Consider the following 8949-nt stretch of genomic DNA (forward strand, 5'->3'; position numbering starts at 1 on the left):
CAGCAGCAAAGGCCTCCAGATGAACCTGTTGGTAAACCCCCCACACCCTCACCTCTCAGCACCACCTCCTACCTGGGGAGAAATTCCCCAGAGACTTGGATGACCCGAGGGTTTTAAGATCAAGCAAGAACAAAAGTGATCATGAAATAAGGATTTTTTTCTTCTTTTATAAAGGCTTTAAGTTCATTCTTAAGCTTCTTCAATTATGTATTGCTACACAGAGGGACAAAGCTGTAAGATTAGCTTTGTACATTTAATTGTAGAGTTTTCCTTGCTACTCATGTTGCACATGAGTAGACTGCTCCTGCTGCCATTCTTTAACCTAATGCCTTTTTATAATGCCATAGTGGCGATAGTGAAGATAGTGAGTGCAAAGAGGTGGCCATGACATGGATGGAATAATGTAAAGACTCTGATGTTCCACATTGGCTGTAATGTTTTTTAATGATTTTGTTTTATTTTCACTTGCTCATTAGATTACCTCATGTCAGGGGTAATGTAACACTGAACAAGACCCTAACTTCCATGAAGGTCTTACCTTTTTTGTGCATGTGACCCCATCATTAGACCCCTCTACTGACACACCTGTCCCAGTGTGATGTGATGACACCAGGAGAAAGCTTATGAAAGCTGCTGCTTTCTGTTTAAATTATTCCCTTTGTGAGTTGCTCTGTGACAGGCTCGCCAACCAGCTGACTGCTACAGTGTGTGTGATAAATTAGTTTGCACTGAGATCACATGGCTGTCAGAAGTGGGTACAGTGATACATAATAGTTCTCCAGTAAAAGTGCTGATGTCCTCTTTGAAGATGGCACCCTTTGTTGATGCTTATTGGCCCCAGTGGTCAGGGATGCCATATGTACCTTTTGATAACACCACTAATCCACAGGGCTCATGAGACAGTAAATGTGTTTAAAATTAGATCTGTTTTAATACTTTGTAGGCCTCTACTGGGTTTCTAGCAGCCATTGTAGTTTATGATTTATCTGGGAAATTAGTGAAAAAATGTTTTTTAGAAAACCTGCCACACTAAATATTTATTTAATTTCTTCTCACAGTTATCATCCTAAACCTCAATTAAACAGTTACCAGCAGTAATAATGCCATCGTCACTGTCAAAATAATGACATTTTAGTGGGGAATTCTAGGGCACATCAGGTGAATAGTGAAGGTCTTGGATGAGTTTACAAGTGTTGGAATAGCAGATGTAACAACTGTGGACATTGTCCTGCTGGCAGTGAATCTTCTGGGTTTGTCTGTGTCAATGTTAGTACAGCGTAGTAGGCCTTTATAACAGCAGCTTCTCGATCAGGGGCCTATTAGTCTCAATACATCATGACTAAGTATCAATGAGAGATTAATTATTGAGAACATATAGAGAACGTTGTGTATCACATTAAATACTGTATGTAAATTTACAAGGCCACAAGAGCAAGCTTTCCTACTACTATAAAGCTTCGTGTCCTCTTGTAGTCAGAAAAAAATATAGGATAGGATAGATTTGTGTAACTCAATTTGATTCTACTTGATTTATAGGGGATGAATATTAATTGTAACACTTGATTTGCTGATGTGATCATTTAAATGTGCCATCAGGTCAATAATAATGTATTATTATTATACATACAGATGAGTGTTTAGAATTGAGATTTCCTAACATATTGATTTGACAGACAAAAGATGTTTTCACCTTAGTCCTAAAAGACCTGAGCTGCACTTATAAGGTATTTGTCCCATCCATTTAAACAGGCTGTTTGTTGTGGTGTAGTTGCGCCTTTAATGTGTGGCGTGTGAAAAGAGGGAAAGGCAGAGCATTTCTGTTACACTGAGCCAGCATTAGAGGTGTAACACAAGTGGATTCACATGCTCATTGTGCTCTATAGAACACAACTTAGACAAGTACACCTCTGATTGAGTAGCAACACCACCATTACATATCCATCACAGAGGTGAAATAAGAGGCTGAGTCTCTGTGTGAAAGCGGTTGTTGATTCATAGACACTGCAATGGCATAATGACTAAGAATGGTGCTGTTAGCATGTTGACTGCACATTTAAGGCTAAAGTATTACTTATACTGCTAAAAAAGTAGCCAGGTATGTGACAGCTTATAGAAAATTTATGCACTGCCAAAATCCAATGAAGTGTCAAAAACTCACATGGCATTGCATTACTGCACTTCTTATACAACTGGCATACTGGAAAAGAAGGCCGGAGGTCTGGGGGATAAAATGACTCAATTTCCCACTTTAATTTTATTTTTACCTATAGTTGGTCAGACCACCCTGACCCTGAAGGCTGAACCCAGCATTTAGGTTTAGTTAGTTTTTTGTTTTTTTTTGTTTTTTGAGTGTACTTGATGGTGTTTCTTTGTATAAATGGTTGTTTACCAAAAAGTTTAGAGTTGTTTTGTTTACCTGAGGGTTATGGGCTGTCTATGTTTCCTCCCCTACAGCATATGATGTGTGTGAGAGATTTTTACATTGCAACATCATAACATTCGATTAACCTAAAAACCATTAGAAACATATATAAATGTTTTCTGCTTACAGCTTTCATTTGTGCCTCTTCATCACCATCCACAGATACCTACTCCCTTTCACATACCTGCCATTCTTTACATAGGAAATATTGTCATTTCACATTCCTTAGTTACAACTGACTTCCTACTCTTACCAGATGCTTAGGTAAAAATTGTCCAAAGGGGTCATTGTTGACACCCACTTCCTCTCCTTTCTTCTGTTTTGTAAATTTCTACATTTCTTGGTATAGTCTGGCATGTATAGTAAGAAACTGTTAAATTTGATAAATAGATGAATATCAGCACTTAGCATTAATGTCTTTATAGGTGTTGAATAGGGATTGAAAGAAACATGGGGATCATTCTGGTTTATTATGGTGTTTTTTACCTAGAGCCACATGTTGGGGCTTTACATCCTGCGCCCTTAGAGCTTCTAGTCTTCTGTCCATTTATTCATGGCTGCTGGGCTGGCAAGTGTGTCTCCATGTCCCCCGTGCCCCTGCTGAGAGATTCCAGAGGCTCCCTCCTGGCCTCTCAGGGCTTCTGGGTCACTCGTTTGTCATCATGACCTTTGACCCCTGTAGGCCAGTGTGCTGGGAGGAATGTCGGAGATGTTTACCTTTTTCTGAGACTGATGGTGTCCAGGTGGCTGTTTCTCTCTTCTTCTTTTTTCTCAGCCGTGTGTTTTTTTTTCCTGAGCCCCACCTCTCTCTGCACCAACCAGGCCGATAATGCATTTAGAATGAGAGCGTAGCTATCACACTGCTTAGAAACAAATGCTGTTCCCATTAATACCAGTGTGTAAAACCTGTGTCCTTTTTGAATCATTAGTTTTAACTTCAGCACATTTGTGGACAAACTCTTTACACTTGTGTCAAAAAGTATCTGGATGGTTTTGACTTGGAATGTAATGAGAGAGTTATCGATTGGCTATGTCTGGGTTTGGTCAAAGAACACTCTCATCCAAAGCTCCACTTCCCAGAGTTTGTTAGCCATCAGACAGCCAAGTGAGTGGCATGGCTAGACAGAGAGGACATTCAGGTAATGGACCCCACACTTCCAGCTCCCTCCACCCTCCACCCTCCGCTTCAACATGGTGCCATCTATCACTCTCGCACCGGACCTTCCCAGTGGCTCCTTGCTGGGTCCTCATCTACTGGAAACTCTTGGAAAGTTTCCTGCCCTCCCCTGCCCCCAACCCCCTCAACTCCTGTAAAGAGCCCATTAAACAGTGTTGTAATGCAAACAGTAAGTCCGAAGAGAGCAAGGGCCAGGTGTCGGGTGTAGAGGGGATGAGCGTCTAATGCAGCCATTACGAGTAGCGGGTAGGGTGGGTGGATTATCATAAAAGCATCTCCCCTCCCTCTAATGTGAACATGTCTGATCAATACCAGACTCCTGGGAGGGGAAGGAGGGATGAAGGATGAGAGTAAAGGGAGCATATTTATTTATTAGCTGAATGCTCTGTCGCCACACCACACGATGGCTGCAATGTTTGGAGAGACTTCACAAACCAGGGCGTTTTTTTTTTTACCTGTCTAATGTGGGTCTTTTGACAATTTAAATGTAAACCCAAATGAAAGCAAAAACATTTATTTAACCACAACATAAGACAATTAAAATTCCTGAGAATGTGTGGGGTTAATTAGCCAGGCCTAATAATTGCCAACAGAAACATTAATGAAATGTATTGTCATTGTATTTTAGGATCTAAAGCACATTGTAAATTTATGTGTTGTGGTTGAGATACATAAAATTTCTCTGCATGATTTGAATTTTTAATGCGTACATTGTTTAACATTGTGAAGTGTAATTATGTATCCACACATTTTCTATATTCATTCATTTATTCATTTAAAATTTTGAAATGATTAAGGTTTAAGGTAGGCATCCTAAAACATCAGTTTTTCCTCTGTTTTCCTCTATTGAAAGAATGTCCTGTATTGTATGTATGTATTGTAGGATTCCATGTAGTGCAGCTCTAAAACCTAGCAGTGTGTAAAGAAGCAGAGCTGCTCAGCTCTTGTTGTTCCTTCTGATGCTTTTCCCTGCAGGTGTGTCCCATGTGTCTCCTAGAGGGATGTCCTCACACCATTCCAGTGGTAGTTTGAGCAGACATGCAGCTGGTTCCCATCAGTTTTCCTCATATGAGCCAGACATCTTTCCAGAACCCCCCTGTTGACAGCTCTGCTCTAGATCCAAGCGCTGAGATGGATCGTGGTTGGTGAACGTCCTCTTACAGGGTGGAAAGTAGCATTTAAGGGTGAGGCATAGAAAGAAATCTGACAGCTGAAGTTAGAATGCAGTAAGCCTGTGGTTTACAACACTGTCAGTAGTTGTACAACAATAGATTATAAGTATTTCCTTCTGAACCTCCCACAGATGATCAGTCCCAGGCTGAGTTTAAAGGAAACCTGTCTCCACTCCAGTGTTCGTTTTCACTAGCACTGCTGTCATTTTTAAGCTGCTGTTTATGCAGCTCTCACTCAGCTTCTTTTAACTGTGTACAAACAGTGGCTGATTTTCAGTGGCGCTTGGAGGAAACCAAGTGACACTGATAGGCTGAGTTATATTATGAGAATTGCATGTACTCCATCAGTATTATTTCCACTTATACATTCTTCCATGTCCTCTCACTTTACTCACTAACTAAAGAGAGAAGAATATATTAATAGTAAGCACTAATATCCTGTGGTCTTTCTAACATTTGAAGTGCACTCAGTGGCTAGTACTGCTTTCACTGATGCAGTTTTATATAAAACCAATCTCTATGAAAGCCCCAAGCCTCCCACACACATGAGCAGCTCTGACCTGCCCTTATGCTGCACAGTGAAAGTACTCTCCTCACTTTTTCTTGTTTCAATGTTTTCCAACTCCTTCACACGTAATAGCATACACACTGCTTATCCACATGTGCAAGAGTAAACAGATGTAATGTTCTAACTGCCAAAACAACACATCATCTTCCACACGCTTAGATCAGTCTCCTCCCAGTTCACCTCTGTGTGATTCACAGTGACCCACTGACAGTGCCTGTATTGAATAATGGCTGGGAATGACAGGAAAACGTGGGGCCATTTGCCGTGGTGGCTGGAGACTGGTACGGACAGTTTGCAGAGAACAGTGAGGTAATAGCTCCCTTTTGACTTTTTTACTGTCAACTGAAGTGAGAAAAGACAGGCCAACACTTGGATAACACACGTGGCATGCACGCAGACACACACAGAGGAAACACCACTTCCCCATAATGTAGCTGTGTTGGGGCAGGTTCTGCATGAGGCGTCAGAGGGAGACCAGACAACGATACAACTAATAAGAGGTTATTTTGCTATTAGCTAATAGTAGTGGCAATGATTGGTTGTTTGGTTGTTGGATTGTAAACATTAAAATATCAATTTCACATTTATCAAATCCATCCTTATACTGACATGATGATGATGATGACAGGCCAGTATAGTTGTGTAAAAAGTCAACGACTTTCCATAAAGTGAACATTTTGCTATCTCAGATAGCTCAAGCAGAGCTGGAGGGTAATCCATGTTTACTCTATTACTCTTTTACTCTTTCATATAAAATATGTAAACAATATTTTTCAGTCCTGCACAGATCAAATCACTTCAGGTAATCAGTTATCACAACTGTCAACAAATTAAAAGGACTCTGTATACATACTTGCTGTATTTCACTCACATAAAGAAAGTCTAAAGAAGTGTGTAATGTCCCAAAGCTGCTCATCTGCTCAAGTACTCAAGCCCCTTTTGCTCTTCCCTGCAGTAAGGCTAATGACAGACATGTAAGTAGGCAGCGTGACCTGTTCTGCTGCACATGGAGTTTATTTGCTGTGGTTTTAGCTGCAGCTTCCACCCTCAGCCCCTGAGGCACAAATACGTCTGTGGTGCTCCGGCCCAGGGAGCAGCAATCTGACAAGCAGTGCAGACCTAATCCAGGCCAGGTCTGGGGCTGTGTTTGGTATGCATCCCCTAGGTATGGAATAAATACAAGGCCGGTAAGCAGATCTGCTTGCCTGGACAACCGCAGGGGAGTGGAGGGCTTTCCAACCTTACCATACATGCCTTGATGGGATGTCTCTTATCCATATATGTAACCTCATAACATTTTGGGCTTTTCACAAGCAAGAAGTGCTTTGATCTCCTGTGGAAAGTAATGCAGTTTTAATGTCCAACTTCAAGGGCCATTAGCTGCATTTTTAACAGTTAGTGAGACTGCTTGGAAAATTTCTGAATGTCAAGACAGCGGGTGCTGCTAGCCTAGAGGTTAGAGAAGCAGGTTTATGATTGGAGGGTTGTCAGGTTTAGTTCCACGCTGAAGAATGTGGGTGGGGAAAGAGGATGAGTAACACTCGTCCTCCCTACAGCACTTGAGTCCAGTTTCCTTTGAGCAAGGCACAAACCCCTTTCACTGGTTCAGTGGGTAAAAGTAGAAAAATGGGATTATTAAAAAAAAATGACATCAATGTGGTGCAGTGAATTGCAGCTGCTCGGGATAGCGCCTCATGTATGCTTGCTGGGTAATTTAGGATTTCAAGACAAAGAAAAAAAATCTGTTTTAAGTGTGTCTCCACCTGGTGGCATCCCCCACTCCCACCCCTCCCTCTTTAAGCTGCCACAGGTAGAGCACACAGGATAACCTGTTTAAACATGTCGTGTAATCTGTGGATTAGCAGATGCCTCTAATGGCTAAAATCATCAGAGCCTTCTTACAGGGGAGATGAGGGGAGGACAATGGGTGATAATCAATCTCAGTGTAACTGAACATCATACACTTCTTTTATCAAAACCTCCCTGTGTGAATAGCCCCACTGTCAATGCATTGTCTAGACTTGGTCATTTTACTTGTTTGAGTTTGTGGTTATAAATGGGAAATGTTTAAAGCTCATATGATAAACTGGAAAAAAACACTAGTCACAAGCCACTTTAAACTGGCTACTGTTAGTCCCCAACACAGCAACCAGGGTCCTAACTAGAACCCGTTATTGGTCATGTCTCCCCTGCCCTTGAATTCTATCAAATTTCATCTAGGGCTCTTATCAATTCCCCACTTCAGGTATAAGACTTAAAGGCGATCATGCTGTAATTCCACTCTTTGTAAGAAACTCCACCCATGTATCAGATCTGCTGACTGTGCAACCATTTCTCTGAAAATGTTCTGTTTTAATTCATCTGTTCATATTTTTTATTTATGTATTGTGTTTTGTCCGGTCCTTGTTTTGTTTTGTTTTTTGAAATGTTTGATTTTGATATTTTTAAATGTTACTTTATTACTCCTGCTATAAATATGGTGCTATATAAATAAAAATGTACTTGCTCTCTCTGTTAATGATGATCATTATTTTTACATAAATACGCATGTTCTTGGTCTGATGCCATTCTTTGGCTAATGATTTGGCTAGGCAGAAGAGGGGTGTCAGCTTTGGTTTGTTTCATATAAATATTGAAATTGAACATAATAAAGAAAAGCCAGATTCAGAATTCTTAAAAGTCAGAATTCCTTCCAAGCAAGGTTGAAATTCTAATTAAGTCAGAGTTACTACCCATTTATTTACATTTATATTAGAATTATTTAAAAGAAAAAAAGGAAAACGTCCAAATCTACAGAGGTAATTAGGGGAATAATCATTATAAAAAAATCTTAACCATATCTGCAACCTGTCTGAGTTTAGCTTGAATGCTGGTTATTATCACTAAATGTTAATGCATTAGTGCACAATCATGCAACAGTCTTGAGTCGTGCACTGTAAACCTTTGCCATGAAACAATGTAAAACTCCCTGTGTATGTCAATACCCAGTAAGTTTAAACAGGAAGTAGAATGTAAAAAATTAGGACTTTATTTTGTGTATAATCAACACAACATAGGCTACATTCTTTGTATGTGACTCCGTTAACTACATGACAAAGACACTCCTCATTTGTTGCCATTGGGTTTTGTGGTCTTCTTCATATAGTAAAGGCTGACTGTTTAGTTTTGACTTCAGTCTTTAATTGAGCAGTGTGATTCTCCATGACTCTCAGTGACATCTGTAGTAGCTCCTGATTCTTTAAACTTTGTGCCAGCATTAAGTCTGGAGGTTTGCCTCACATCCTGAGGAGCAAATATTCTTAAAGATAACACAGATTTAGTTTTTGTCATGTGTGAAGTCCCCCTCTTCCTGAGAAACACGCAACACAGACACTTACACATTCCTGACGGCACAAGGCATAACTTGTTATGGAGGCTGTTCACAGAGCTGTGTGAAGGTGAATCCAGACACACACACTGGGCTGTGTGCACCAAGAGGGGCAGCGTTGATTTAGGGCATTACTCAGACGGAGAGAGAGAGAGAGAGGGGAAAAAAGGGAGAGTCTCCCCTGACTGCATTAGGAGAGCCTCCAGCCTTTGTGATTCCTTTTGATCAAATCTCTGTGAAAGA

The sequence above is a fragment of the Parambassis ranga genome, chromosome 3, assembly GCF_900634625.1.
Source record: "Parambassis ranga chromosome 3, fParRan2.1, whole genome shotgun sequence".
Lineage (NCBI taxonomy): Eukaryota > Metazoa > Chordata > Actinopteri > Ambassidae > Parambassis > Parambassis ranga.